The following is a 16,428-nucleotide window of genomic DNA, read 5'->3' as shown; positions in this document are numbered from 1 at the left end:
GTTCATCTTTTGACCCACTTAAAGTTTTCTGATGCCTCTATGGATCTCAGTTCCCTGGCTGAGAGCTGTCGTAGTCACCTTAGGGCCTCCTTCATCACAAGGCCCGGGAAGAAAACATTCCCAGTTGCCCCGCCTCAGTGACGGCAACGTGTCCACCCTGCATCGTGAGCTTAAGCAGTGATGCCGTATCCTACAGGTTTACTAGCACATTGTCTGCTAAATCTAGAGAGAATTTCACTGCACTAAATCATTCCACTATAAGAGTTTGGCACTTTTAATCTCTGGTGTGTCTTTGCCTCTGGACTCTTCGCAGCAGTAGGCTACAGTAATTAATCTTCAGTGTGGTGTGCAAGCAGTTTCTCTGAAAACTCTTATTTGGTTTTTATGACTCCACCGAGGAAGGAAATGCCTTGTACGTGTGTGTTTGAGGGGAAATATTTGTAGTTATACTCCTATTAGAGCTGTTTGTGATCATTTTTTTAAAGCATCGAAAATATCATGCTAACAGACCCTAGTAACCAAATCAATTAACAGTGGTATTTATAGTTATCCTTCATATCTGTTTGCCTGTCTCATCAAAATGACACATACTGGACAGTTTCACATATTTTTACTGTTTTTCCATATGACATCGCTAAAAGAATTGCCCTCAGACACAAACCATTAGATGCTGAGTGCGTGGGCCTCATTTATGCCATTCTCATGGCACTAATGATGTGTATGTGCGCAAGACCCGTTTTGATGTGCCAAGGTCTCAGTCCCACTGCCTCTGCCGCACACACATGATATGTGTGTAATGAGTAAACAGCAGACCTTCATCTTCATCATCACGGCCTCCGCTCGCGTTTGATGTGTGTCTCATTTGGCCGTTTCTCTCTGGGCTGATGCGGCATCCACTGACACAGGCAGCAATTAGACAGCGATCACCAGAAAGTTTGGTACTGCAGGACCATTAACAGAGGAAAATGCACGCCTCGGAGTAACAGAAGCAGGAGCCTGGGCTGGACACACACCACACAACCGACAGGACTCATCGGATATGCCAATCAGCATCCCCCAAACGGCCCATTAGGGCTGCGGGTTCGGGTTTCTCTGCAGGACAGCCGTAGATATGACACATCAGCAACTTGACTCTGTCAGGAAGTATAACTGTGCGACTGTAACGAAGAGAAAACAGGATGGTAAACAATGCATCTGAGAGTACATTTCTGTACAGCATCACGAAAAGTCATCAGTATGAGAGTTTAGTTCAGATTCACAGAAGCACGTACCAATACTCTCTCGTGTTCGGGTTTATTGTCTGTGTGCTTGTCTTCTCGTTTCCTCTTGCTTGCGTTGCTGTGTTGTGAGAGTATGCTAATAATTCAGGAGCTCAAAAGCAGCCGCGCATCATATTCTGGTGAATATCTGCACTAGTGCACAAAAGTTTAAGAGTTAAAAGTACAAAATAAATAAATATATGAATATATTTAAATATATTTACACATCACCATTTGAAACTTTGGGGTCTGTAATCTGTAAGATGTCTAATGTCTAAAACGACATTAAGAACACTTTTAATCTAAAAACACAGCTGTATATTGTGAAATATTACAATTTAAAAAAAACTGTTTTCTGTTTTATATATTTAAACTTAAAAGGTAATTTATTCCATAGTCTTGCTGCTTCTTGTGCTGCTTAATATTTTTGTGGAAACTGTTATATCATTTTTTTTTTTTCCAGAATATAAAGTTCTGAAGAATACACACACACACACGTACCTGATCTATATGCACTATTTTTTATTGCAGCCTGTAGAACTTTTTCTTAGTTCTTGGAGCTGCATAAAATCTTTTTTGAGTTATAAAATCAACGGTTTTAAGACCGTCTCCTCTTTAAAATGCCGAAGAACAACACACTCTTGGATAATATTCCAAAGATCAGATCCATACAGCAATCAATATCCTGCAGGGAGATATTGAGGGCTTGTAATTTGTTTTGTTTTCTGTTGTTGTCATCCACGGTTGGCCTGTTTTAATCTTTTCTGGTGATTATTTACTCATTCTGTTCGAATCCAGTCTCTGATCCGACTGACTGCCCCTTTTGACTTTTTTCATTTGCCTGAGAATTATTAACTGAGCTTAATCTAAATGCCGTAGAATAAAACTAATTTAGGCGGGATTTTTTTAATCAGATGGGGCTATTTCTTTAATCAATGAATCCCAGAGAAACTGCTTAAAACAGCACCTGAAATCATCTATTCTCACTCTCAAATGCAACCTCATTATTTTGTTGCCTTTTTCTATATCTGAAGTCTACATGATTTGCCATTTGCAACCCATTTTTCTTTCATAATGTAATGAATAAACAGGATATTCAGTAAAAAATTAAGTAGAATAGGACTTGATGTTGTCCATCTGAAAATGGCTAGATGGTGAAATGTGGGGCCTTTGCCTATACACAGCTGTCGCTGATGACACACGTACATCATGGAGATGTCTATTTGACATATGCAAGGCATATTTTTTAGGGTGTTCGCTCATCTGCAATACATCTATAGGACATTTCTTATCAGATTTCACATAGACGTTTAGAAAATGACTTTCAGATGTTTATGATTATTCTATAACAGTTGTGGCGAACGCACCTGAACAAGCTAATCAAGGTCTAAAGGGTTACTAGAAAGCAACAGGCAGTTGAGTTTTAATTAGGGTTGGAGCTGAACTCTGCAGGGCTGCGGCTCTCCAGGACCGGAGTTCGCCACCCCTGGTCTATAAGATGTTTGAACACAGCAGATGCTTTCCAGATTTAGCGACCATTAAGGTCGTATTGCAGACGTACGTGTATCTGGGGTCTGGCTTTAGATTTACAATATCCAATAGCCTTCAAGGCCTACGTGATGTCTGCAAAAAGGGTAAGCTGTTACAGAGAAAGAACAAGTTTTGGTATTTTGACAAAAATGCACCAAAGAAATGTTCATGTGCACAATGCAGTCATTCCATTAGGAATCCATGAAATTGGGAGTTTTGCATAAGGGTCATCAAAAATATCTCCATTTTTGTTTTGAAGATGAACAAAGTTCTTACGGGTTTGTTCATTTTGGGTGAACTATCCCATTAAGGAAGTAAATATTGTCAATTTAAATTCATTTATTATCAGTGTTGGGGGGTAACGCATTACAAGTAACGCGAGTTACGTAATAAAAATACTTTTTTCAAGTAACTAGTAAAGTAACGCATTATTTTTGAATTTCTAAGAAAATATCTGAGTTACTTTTTCCCCATTTATTGATTGACAAGTGTCCTGTCGTGAAATTGAATATAATTGGTTATAACCCTGCAATAATTAAATATGTTAAATAAAACAAATATCCTTTATGTATTTAATCCCATTTTATTAACCAGTGTCTTTGCTGCTGACCTTCGATGATGCATTTTAACTATACTAATAAGCAAAAATGATCAAATTAACATTTGTGCTTCATTTTTTTATAGCTGAAGAGTGATCTCCTGCATAAATGTACTTTTCTTTCAGCCTGAGGTGAATTCATTTCACTTTTGGTGTAAAAGGGCTTTTTTTTAAAGGGAGCTCAAATGTGTTTCCACAAATATTATTTTCTTTTGGTGACACCTGAAAAGTCAAAAACAACAGACAGTGGACTGTGTTTTTGCCTTTGCAAAAACCCATACATATTTAAAATGTAGCTTTACATTAGGACCAAAATGTGATGCAAAACTTTCAGACACTTACATGTATACAGTAAGTTTTCCCATTAGAACTATGTTTGGTTGAAGACTGGTTTCTTATTCTCTCTCTTATTCTTTTCTTGCTGTCTTTCTCCTTTCCTTCTCTCTCCGCCTCAGCAGTCAGAGCAGATGGCATTTAAGTAAAATATTATTAGCACCTCCTTGCAATCACACACAGCAGCAGACTTTCTGAGTGCGGCGCACAGGTGAGAATGATTAACATAATGGAATCAAAGACTTACACAAGCTGAAGCTGCTCGTAGCGGCGCTTTCAAGCAGCAGTTTTCATTTGCAAAGTATTAGCACAACAGTTTAGACCAACAGTTTTATCACAAGTTTTTTTTACTTATTGCCAAACATGCACATACACCTCTGGCTTAAGCTGAATTCATGCTGTCCCTGCTCACAGAATGACGTGCGAAGGCCCGTGGCTGAGACTAGTTGTAAATCTGTCTGGAGAGATGCTTCACACTTAAAGTCAGCTCAGGGGTTTATAGGTGTCTGTTCTCCAGAAAACTAGAAAATTTATTTCTCGCTGTCAAAGCCACTACGCATAAATGTACTATAAAATATTTTTAAAAGTTGCTTTTACCTTAAATGATCTCAATATGAAATATCTTTACCTCAGTTTGTAATAATATGTCGTGGAAAGCATTAAAGTTATAATTCACTAAAAATTAAAATTTTGACTTATTCACCCTCACGTCGTTCCAAACCCATAAGACCTTCGTTCATCTTCAGAACACAAATTAAGATATTTTTGATGAAATCCAAGAGCTTTCTGACCCTGCATAGATGCAACGCAACTGACACGTTCAAGGCCCAGAAAGGTATTAAGGACATTGTTAAAATAGTCCGTGTGACATCAGTAGTTCAACCTTAATGTTATGAAGCTATGAGAATATTTTTGTGTGCAAAGAAAACAAAAACAACAACTTTATTCTACAATTTCTTCTCTTCCGTGTCAGTCTTCGATGCACACTCAGTAGAATACTGCATGCATTTAGCGTTCTGATGTATAGACTAAATGGTGATCCTCAATAAACACCTGTCTAAAACATAGAAAAATCATGCCAACTTCAAACATTTGAACATCTGTTTATGCATCTGTGTATATCTTTATATTTTTCTTAATTAAAAAGCAGGATAAGTTGGTATTTCATAATGAAATTAGCCACAACGCTGCATCATAAACAAAAATTACATCTGAAGGAGATCATTCATGGGAGGTTATATAGCAATTTTGCTAATAAATTCCAGCTGCTTTGTGAAGTGCAACCTCATTATCACATCACAGTCTAGTTGACAAGTTTAGTAGATCAAGGTCCTCGCTAGTGCCAATTCATGTTCACAATCAACTAATTCACACAGGGAGCTAGAGAGAGGACTGATGCACAGCCAGAGAGATGCAGCTGGACAGCAGATGCATATGAAGGGAGAGGATGGAGAGAGAATGGAAAAAATGGGCCACGCTACATTCTGATATTTCAGCATGCCAGTGTGGGTGTGTGAGACAAATACATGAAGAGAGAAAGAAAATCTTTATATTAAAAGGTACTCTTTTAAGTCATGTGCAGAATCTTCCCACTATTTTGACCTTTGAAAGAAAGAATTTAACCTTTATTCTTCACTTCAAATGAATGCTCCAGACAAAAAGACAAATATATGACCTCTACTGTCTCCACGACCTCTGTATTGTCTCATCTGACACACAGGAAATGCAATCATGAAAAATCAAGACATGACCTTGGTACTGTACACATATAAAACACACAGATAAACATACAGTAGGGCATTAAAAGGCTGAATATGTGAGCCAAGTGCAACAGATCAATGAGTCATGAAATAAAATAGTGCAGCCCCGCACACAATGCCCCAGAGAATCTCTGTTGAAAGACAAACCGAAGTTTGTTTCAGTCGTTTTCATGACAAAACCTCATAGAGCCGAGAGGCTGCGTCAGATCACAACGGGATTCTAATTTCAATCCCAAGCAGGAGAAATAAAGAGAAAGAGCGTCTCAGGATTCAGGCTCTGTATCAGCTTTCTCAGCGTACAGTGCTTAGAGGGGGAAAAGCGTTGCCCTGGAAACCACAGGGGAAAATATTTTTTTATTTTTTCCTCTCACCGTTTACCATGTTGACACAGAATGGTCTCACTCTCTAGTTTACCGATCAAATTCTGACCCGTCTTGACAAGAGGTCACGGGTTTATGTTCAAAATATTCTTATGTAAGTTACACATATGCTTGTGTGTGGAACGAAATGCTCAGCGAGACTGGAAATATCACATCTGTGCATGTTTGTGTGTGTTTAATGTGTGTGTCAGGCCGCTGTGTGTGTTTTAGCTGTTGTTCCTGGGCTCTCAGCCAGCTCACTCAGAGACAGCTCCCCCGGCTCAGTCTTTCTCCCGGGAGATTGTGTCTCTCTGTCCCTCTTGGCAGGATGGACAGTTCACTCCTATAAACCCACACAGGAGAACTCTGTCATTTGTGTTTTTTCTGCCCTTTTGAAGCAAGGCTACCTATAATAAGAAATTTAGCTTGGAATTAGTTTTTTGGTAATTGAAATAACCCAAAAATAAAATTCTGTCATTAATTACTCACTCTCATGTCATTCCAAACCCGTAAGACCTTCGTCATCGTTGGAACTCAAATGAAGATATTTTTGATGAAATCCAAAAGCTTTCTGACCCTGCATAGACAGCAACACAATTACCATGTTCAAGGCTCAAAAAGGTAGTAAGGACATCGTTAAAATAGTCCGTGTGACATCAGTGGTTCAACTGTGTTTTTTATGCGCAATGAAATTGTAATTAATTTGAAGCTACAACAATACTTTTTGTGTGCAAAGATAACAAAAATAACAACTTTATTCAACATTTTGTTCTCTTCCGTGTCAGTCTTCGATGCTTATAAAACCCGTGTTGCCTGATTGGGTGGGTTGCCGCCCAATTGGGCTTCTTTTGATCGCCTTGGACCGGAGAAAAATGAACTGGGTGGGCAGACAAAATTTGGGCCAATCAGTTGTTTTTTACTTTGCTTTTATCTTTAATCATGTTATTTTAATATGTCCGAGCTCAAAGTATCACAGTAAAATAAATGTGTAGTGCAGTCATCAACTCATTTTTCCTTAACGCAACCCTTATTGGTGAAGTTTAATAATGGTTTTAGTCTAAGAGTGACTCAAATCTCACAACGTGGATTACACGTTGTGCGAGATGAATAGAAGACTTCTAAATATGATTGTAACTGAAATACGAGAACAGTTGAATGATTTAATAAAAAACTGAATATGGGACTATACAATGCTGTCCTGCATCAGAACATCTCTGAAACCATCCTGAAGATAAAGCACAAGACAAAGCGCATTATTGTTATTAATTGTTATTATTATTTTATTTTTGCTGTCCGATAATCACACAGTATGTATCAATGAATAACACATTTTGGGCTAAGAGAGTAAATGCCAGCTAAATTACATTGCTTTCTGATTTCACTTTATTGTGCACATTTTGCAAAAATTAGCAAAAAAATGCATGTGTTTTTCCAAAGGTCTAAAGTCATCCGTTAATTTTTTGATTGGCACTTTGAAAAGATTTTTGGACATTTTAAGCATATTTTCTGACTCCCCTTAATGTATTTGCCCTGTTTTGATCCATATTCCTGTGAAATAGATTTCTCTTTATATTTTATTTTGTCATCATTATTTTTTTAAGGAGATAAAAATGGATCAACCTTAATTGATATGGCAATAAAATTCTATCACATTATTTTGACAGTTACAATTTTGGGCTGGTTTTCACTGAAGTGTGTGGGTTTTGGTGAGCTTTTGAGCTGGAAATCGTCAACAATGCATAAAACAGCCAGTCATAAAATTAAAATACGCCCAGCTGCTGCCTATTCATACGCAAGAGCATGACAGGGAAGGCGCGCAGAATGGTAAAATAATAATTATTATTGATTGCTGATTTGAATCAGTACATTACAATGAAAACAATACCTTAAAATTGAAACAAAGCAGGTTTTTACGATCAGAAATTTGAACCAGTGAATAACTGGTTACAAATTAATGATGTCACTTGGACTAATGTCACTTGGACTGTTTTAATGATGTCCTTACTACCTTAAACAAGTCAGCTGCATTGCTGTATATGCAGGGGCAAAAAAGGTCTCGGATTTCATCAAAAATATCTTAATTTGTGTTCTGAAGATGAACATAGGTCTTACAGGTTTGGTACAACGTGAGGGTGAGTAATTAATGACAGAATTTTCATTTTTGGGTGAATATACCTTTAAATCATTAGTTCAAAAGCTGATCAGGAACGAAACATGTGACTGTTTTATGACTGACTCATTGAATCATTCACTCAACCAATTCATTCAAACGCTGATCCACCAATGTGTCATTCGGTCGTTTTTAAAGCTGGAACAAATACAAACAGAGTAACTACACTCTAAAAAATGCTGGGTTATTTTTTTTATCCAAAATGCTGAGTTCATCCTGTTGGGTCATTTTATTACATTACATTGATTAAATTTTTTTATTTCTGAAATGCTGGTTAAATGAGTTTAAATGTAAGTAATATTGTGAACTATGTTGTATTCACTCAAATAAACGTAATTTAATAACTATTTTAAACAATAGTTGACTTGAATAAAACAACCCAGCATGTTTAGTAAAAACATTTAACCCAACCAGCTGGGTCAAAATAACCCAGCAAGATTTGTCCAGTGCTGGGTTTCCAAATAACCCAAGCTGGGTTGTTTTTAACCCAGCATTTTTTAGAGTGTAGTAATAAAATCGGAAATGTAAACTCAAATTGTTTATTGAATTGTTGTTTAAAAGCAATATCCCACTCACAATCATGCTGATGGTTTAAAAATCATCTGTAGTTGCTTGCATTAAATTGTCCTCGTCTAACAAATCAATTCCTGCTCCATTTGTTTTCCCTGTTTGAATATTCATCTATAATAGTGACTAAACAGCAGATGCCAAGAATTCACTGACAGGCTGGATCAGGGTCCATAAGACCAAATAATGGATCCCGACAGGATTTTCTCCAGCAAACTGCGTAAGAAGACAGAAGAGAGAGTGAGAGAGAGAGAGGGGGAAAGAAACAGAGAGCTCCTTGCAGATTTGTCTTCCTTCTTACTGAATGCTTGAATGATAACTGGCATTACCCTCACCAGTGAGGATAAACAGACTGTATTAGACCCGTGCTACACACACCCACACACAATCATATTCAGTGCCTGCCTGAGTCCATCTAGTCTCAGATGGCACATTTTGTCAAAGACCTGGTTACACAAGACTAGAATGGATCAGACAGTCTTTAGGTAAACTGGTTAGGGAAATAGAGAAAAAAACAGCACAAAAAATACAAATAGAAAGAATCAGACAGGATAGTTGCACAACTGCTACCAAGATGATCAGATAATTTGTGTTTCTGCCATCAGCAGCAGTCAGTCTCTGAGCAGGGGTCCACTAGAGTCTCAAATTGTTCAGATGCTGTGTTGATTTCGGATGCACTTCTCTAACATATGCTTTGTGCTGGAGAGAGCACACACTGCTCTCCTGGTGACAATACCGGGACGTTCAAGCGATGCATTCACCGATGCCATTATAGACTTGGCGGCAACGTAACAATGGGCAGACTGAACGCATGATGGGTAAACATGTGATATGGCTCTTTGTGCCGTAATTGTGAGCCAGGTATCCATTTGCAGAAAAATCTACTGAGCACCAACTGTGGCATCAATTGGGGTTTTCAGTCATCTAAATTGGACAAACAGTTTTCTAGCACTCTAGTATTTGAAATAGTCGCACATTCTATCAAGACATAGATTCAGTCAATCCAGCTAACATTTATTAAAGTAATAATTCACACAAAAATGAAAATTCTGTCTTTAATTACTCACCCTCATGTCATGCCAAACCCAGAAGACCTTCGTTCATCTTCAGAACGCAAGATAAAATCCAAGAGCATTCGGACCCTGCAGCAACACAACTGGCACGTTCAAGGCCCTGAAAGGTAGTAAAGACATTGTTAAAATAGTTCATTTGACATCAGTGGTTCAACTAGTTTTTGTGTGCAGTGAAAACAAAAATAATGGTGTAATTCAACAATCTCTTCAGCGTCAGTCTTCGACACACGTTCACAAGAGTACCACAACGTATACGTATGGTGCTGCTGACGCAGGAGCCGGGAGAGAAAAGTAAGCTACAGAATTTTTCTGTTTTTCACCTGATCTGCCTTACTGAAGAACAAATTTTGTTTAAAAACATCTTTATTTCTGGATTTTGTATACATGCATTCTGTTACAAACCAACCCTTACGAAAAAGAAGTTTATTCAAGTGTGCTATTAGTCAGTCTACTTTTTATGTACTTTTCAGAAATGTGCTTTATATACTTCTCAGAAATATTCTTAAAATGACATTGAAGTATACTTGACTTTTACTTCTAAAAGTCTAAATATATTTGAGCTCTACTTGTTCTCAGAGAATCCGTGTTTTTATTGTTATATGTTAGGGGTGCTATTACACATCTTCTGTACAGAGTTTCCAAAACACAAGTGAAGAAGAAACTGGAAAAACAGATTCTTCCATATGTAATCTAGCACAATCGTCAGACATAAAACAGCATCGAAACCACAGATATGTAAAACTGTGTAATGTTATGGAATAAATGTCGACCATAAAGAGATAATAATGACTGTCAAGCTTTGGGGTGTTGATCGACTCCATCTACATTTTGATTATCATGAATTTTTTTTTTTTTTTTTAGCGTTTTGTTTAAAATGTTATTTATTTATTTATTTATTTATTTATGAATCTTATCAACATTCAGGTGTTTATAAAAAAAATTATGCATGAAGCTAGAATAAAACGTTTTTTGTTTACAAGTAGATATCCTGATCTTTCTTTTGATGTTCTGTATGTTCAGATATTCATAAAACAATATATATACAAATTAATACCCAAATAGGGACATAATAGTATACTTAAAGTATGATGTAAAGTTCACTTAAAGAAAATTAACGAGTATACTTGAAGTATAAAACTACTAAACTAGTATTGTACTGTGACTATACTTCAAAGTGTCATAGTTGCAGTACAAATCTAAAACATAGAAGTAAAGTAGTTGTGTACTCAAAGTTTACTACTGTTATACTTAAAGTATACTTAAAAGTATACTTTTATATACTAGAAATTGGGCCATTTTAGTCCCAAGAAGTATTGAAATAGTACACTTGAAGTATACTACTAGTACACTTATATTTGTATACTTACTCCATCAAGTATACTAAAAAATATACTTGAACATTACTTAAGTATACTTAATAAAATAAACTTAAAGTATACTTTATTTTGCTAAGGGTATAAACACTAGTGTATCTCTAACACTAACAAAATTCATTTTTGACAGGTATTAGCACTTTTAAACAAGCCAAAAATTCTGATGACTCATCCTGTGCTGTTTTTTTTTATTTTTGCTTTTAAGCTCATCTTTATTTTTAGCGGTTTGCTCAGCACAAAATCTCATATATTTGTCAGTGAGTCATAACCTCTGTGTGTTTACATATTAAAAACCAATGTGCTTATAACTTCACATTATCTCCTGAATTTTAGAGCCCAAAGACCGAACCTTTGCGACGCCCAACGGACTAGTGCTTTTATTGTGTTTTCCTTATAAAATGAAAGTGCTGACAGGGATTTGAAAACATGGCTCTTATTGTTCTCGCTTGAGATGCGCAGCTTTAATGTTTGTCCTCCAGCAGGATTTAGAGGCAGCAGAATGAGCTTAATAACATTTATTCTCTTTAAATAAGGAGAATGCCAACATGCATGAGTTGCAGCAAGGTCAATATGTCTGCTCTCAGCAAACGAACGTCCTCAGTGTTTAGATGGAGAAATGAGATTTGTTTCTTTTTCTGTCATATTTCGAAATTTCATCACAGACTCTAGCCAAAAAGGTTTTAGGCCAAAAACTCAGTCAAGCAAACCTTGATGTTATGGTATTTCCAACTTTCTCACATTGGAATGAATGTGGTCTTCGTGCTCCTAGGCAGTTTCAGATTATCTGGGGATGTTGTTAGTTTGCAGTGCTGGTCTAACAATTTTGGGTTTGCTGACCATAACTTCACCTGTGGGAGCCAAAACTAATCTGAGAAACTCCTTGAAGTACTAACAACACTGTTCACATAGACAGGAAGAAGGATTCTCTCTTTCATCTTTAAGCCGTGTACACAAAATATCCCTGCCAGAACCATCGTGAGGTGCACTCTATTTGATTTAACTTCTACTGAACCCACATCAGAGCAGTTTAATATTTTCATTCAGCAATTTCCCGGTAAACAGCATTTTAATAAATCTTGCAGAGATCAGCTGTTGTGACGAGTCAGCTAGGTTTTGCTCTGGGGGATAAATTGTCTGTGAGCATCACAGAGCTCTCATTCAGTCAAAGTCCAAGCAGGAGAATTCACATCGAGTGCATTTCTGCACTGCCCGTGAAATCATTATCTCAGTCAAAGATGATTTCTACTCTCTATTCACAAGGTACACAATGATTTTACAACATTTACTCAACCCTCAGACCTGCTTAAGATTCACCACGACATAACAATCTACCAGTCCACCATTTAAAAATATTAAGTGCACTGATGTTTTTCACAATTTGATTAGAATTTTAAATGTGTATTTCATGGTCAACACTGTGGTTCACAAAGCAGCCTTTGAATTAGCATGGATGCAGGTAGACCGGTGGTTTTAACCAATTCCACCATTTTCTCTCTCTCTCTCTGCTTTTGCCAAAAAAGTCAATATTCTTAAAAAGAATATTTGTGGCAAAAAATAGATAAAATGTTTGTGAGAAAACATTACTTTCAGGCACCGCTCCGATGTCAAATAATTTCTCCATGGTTATTCGCCAAAAAATGCCAAAGACTTCACAAAAAAACAAACTATTCTTGTCTGAGGTGGTATAAAGTATAAAGGTTGTATATGGTGTGCGGTGGTGTTCTGAAGTGAGGAGGCAAAGTCCTCAATGTGTGTGTGTGTGTGTGTGTGTGTACTTGTTTTTGCTACATTGTGGGGACATTTGGCAGCAAGGATAGTAAAGCCTGAAATTTTTGACATTGTCCCCACAATGTTGACTGGTCCCCACCTTGTTAAAAAATTATTAAAAATAGTAAATGATGTTTATCTGAAAGTGTAACGATGGAAACATGTTTTCTGTAAGGGCTAGGTTTAGGGTTAGGGTTGGGTTAGGGGATAGACAATATCATTTTGTCAGTATAAAAACTATAGAAGTCTATGGAAAGTCCCCACAATTTCACAAAAACAAACGTTTGCTTGTGTGTGTGTGTACTTGTTTTTGCTACATTGTGGGGACCAAATGTCCCCACAAGGATAGTAAAGCCTGAAATTTTTGACATTGTCCCCACAATGTTGACTGGTCCCCACAATTTAAATAAAAATGTAAATGATGTTTATCTGAAATGTCCCTGGTCATGTTTTCTTGGTAGGTTTAGGGTTAAAAACAATTATTTTGTCAGTATCAGACAATGTTTCTACACTATCAGAAACATTAACAATATAGTCAATATTCTATTTATTAAAGTCAAGTATGAATCTCATCAATACATTTATTCCAAAATAATAACTCAAGGCAATAACATTTTAAACAATATATTTTATATTTAGATTTTTTTGGCTCATCAGTCATAAAAACTTGGTAAAAAATATTGGTCAGAGACACCGGGATTTACTTTAAATTTCACCAAGCTGCTGAAAAAAAATGCTAAAATCAGCCTAAGCTAGTTGGCTGGTATTAGCTGGTCAGCAGGGTGGTTTTAGATGGGTTTTGGCCACTTCCAGGTTGGTCTTACCTGGTCAGGCTGGGAGACCAGGTAAAACCAGTTACTTCTAGCTGGGGTTTTTTTCAGCAGGGTAATGCTCACTAAAAACTCCCACAGATCATGTTTTCCTGCCGTTTTAAGTCTTATTTTGACGTAACAAAGTGGTCGGGTTGGTTACTTACTTTTTAAAATTACTTTATTTACTTTTACTACAACATTATTGCATTTAGTTCAGTGTTATTAGGTCACTGCAAAATAAACAAGAGACGCCTCTGCTGAATGTATTCATTTAAATTTACATTCAATAAAAATGGAACAAAAAAAAAAACGGAGAATTTTTTTAATTAGTATTCCCATTAATGCCATTATGTTGTTCATTCACTTTGATTTGCGTTTGGTTTGCACACGAACATGAGGTGGAATTTTTCACATGAACCAATCACAGCCAAACCTAACCAGTCATATCCAATCATATCGCGATGGAGGCATTGGCTTCTCTCACGTGACTTTCCCCCATTCATTCTCAGTCACCCCCCACCAAACTTACGGCACACTTTAGAGAAAGACACAGACTTCTGCTGTAACTTTACCTGCTGGTGTCACTAGTGGACAATGTTTCTTTAGAAAAACAAGTGGTTTATACACTTTTTATTGTTATATTTTGTAATATTGGCATTGTTTTATTTTTGTGACCTACTACGTTTTTTTTCTCATCCAATATTTTGAGGAGGCACTTCCTCCCTTGCCTCCTTGGAGGAAATGCCCCTATAAAGGTATTGGGGTTTTTTTCTCTTCTTACTTTGGTATTTTATGCTTTTGCTGATATATTTGTGATATATTTCTTCACCAGGGTGTTTAATGTCATTTAATATGCATTTTTAATACTCCATTGTAGTCACATTTGTCAAAATATTATATATATATATATATATATATATATATATATATATAGGCTTATAGTTAACAAACATGAAGTTTCAGAAGATATTGATGTGTGAAAATGGAAGATTAATTAAAAACATATTGTGTGTTTGGTTTGGGCCACCCAAGGCACTTATCCACTGAAGCAAAGCCGTGAAGAGTGCGCACACTTCATAATGAAAATGATTATTAAAACTTTAAAGAGTTCCCCTCAGGTGGCTGTATTTCAAAATTGAACAGCCAAACCCTGCAGCTGTTCTTTAAAAACGGAAGGTTAATTGCTCCCTTTGGAGCTCTTTTCTTAAAGAGATTTGTTAAATTTGTCCATTTGTTGAAGCTTTGTACAAACCATGTTTGCGTCTTCATCGCTTCACTCAGTAAACACCCTTCATGTGTGATTACACAGATAAAAGAGCTCAAATTAATAAACACTCACTTATTCGGCTGCATTTTCTTTGCCTTGGCAAGAACTCAGTGCAGCATTTCCTGTGTTCTCTCTTTCTCTTTCAATTCCTGCCCAACACAATCCCAGAATACTCAGCTTCCTGTGTTTTTATTTATTTATTTACTTCTCTCTGCATCATGAAGCCTTTAAAATATTAATTATCATTTCCACAAAAGACTTTTGGGAGGCTGGGACTGATTCTATTATAATAGCTTATTTGCTGAGATAAAACCTCTTGTGTCTAGACGCAGCGAATTTAGAAAAGTTCAGCACACTTTCCGTGGAATAAAATGATTATGCTAGGATTTGTTTTGGTTTTTATGTTAAAAAGACAATTACAAAATACAATGCACTAGCTATGTAATAATTTAGTCTGTGCGAAAGTGACATATTGCCCGTCTGAGGTTAAAACAACAATTTTACAATTATTAGTGCTAAAAAAAAAAAAAAAAAAAAAAAAACACATATGGTGGATTTGTTTTGTTTATTACATAATGTAATGCTTGGTTTTCGTAGGTGTCTTTGTGAATGAGTTTATGAATTATTCACTCAAACGACTTGTTCAAACACATGGAATCATTTAGGAATGAAACAACGCTTGCATCGCAATTCACAAACCATCTCTAAATAGTATTCAAGATTAGCCTACTATTCATACAGTTGAAGTCAAAACTTTACATATACCTTGCAAAATCTGCAAAATGTTAATTATTTTACCAAAATAAGAGGTATCATAAAAAATGCATGTTATTTTTTTATGTACTACTGACCTGAATAAGATATTTCACATAAAAGACGTCTACATATTTATTCCATAAGAGAAAATAATAGTTGAATTTATAAAAAAATTACCCTGTTCAAAAGTTTACATACACTTGATTCTTAATACTGTGTTGTCTGGAATTATCCACAGCTGTGTTTTTTTGTTTGTTTGACAGTTGTTCATGAGTCCCTTGTTTGTCCTGAACCGTTAAACTGCCTGGTGTTCTTCAGAAAAATCCTTCAATTCTTTGGTGTTTCAGCATTTTTTGTGTATTTGAACCTTTTCCAACAGTGACTGTATGATTTTGAAATCCATCTTTTCACACTGAGGACAACTGAGGGATTCATATGCAACTATTACAGAAGGTTCAAACACTCACTGATACTAAAGAAGGAAACACGATGCCTTAAGAGCTGGGGGTGAAAACTTTTGAACAGAATGAAGATGTATACATTTTTCTTATTTTGCCTAAATATCATACGTACATGTTTCCCAGAAGACAAAATAAGCTAAATTTACCCTGATTTTTAAATTCAAAAAGTTTTCACCCCCCGGCTCTTAATAAATTATTTTTCCTTGAGTTCCTCAGTTGTCCTCACTGTGAAAAGATGGATCTCAGAATCATACAGCCATTGTTGAAAAAGGGTTCAAATACACAAAAATGCTGAAAAACCAAAGAATCTGTGGGACTTTTTTGAAGAACCGCAGGCAGTTTA

This window comes from Labeo rohita, chromosome 17 (assembly GCF_022985175.1).
Source record: "Labeo rohita strain BAU-BD-2019 chromosome 17, IGBB_LRoh.1.0, whole genome shotgun sequence".
Classification (NCBI taxonomy): domain Eukaryota; kingdom Metazoa; phylum Chordata; class Actinopteri; order Cypriniformes; family Cyprinidae; genus Labeo; species Labeo rohita.
The sequence above is the reverse complement of the archived record's forward strand: the minus strand, read 5'-3'. Positions refer to the sequence as shown.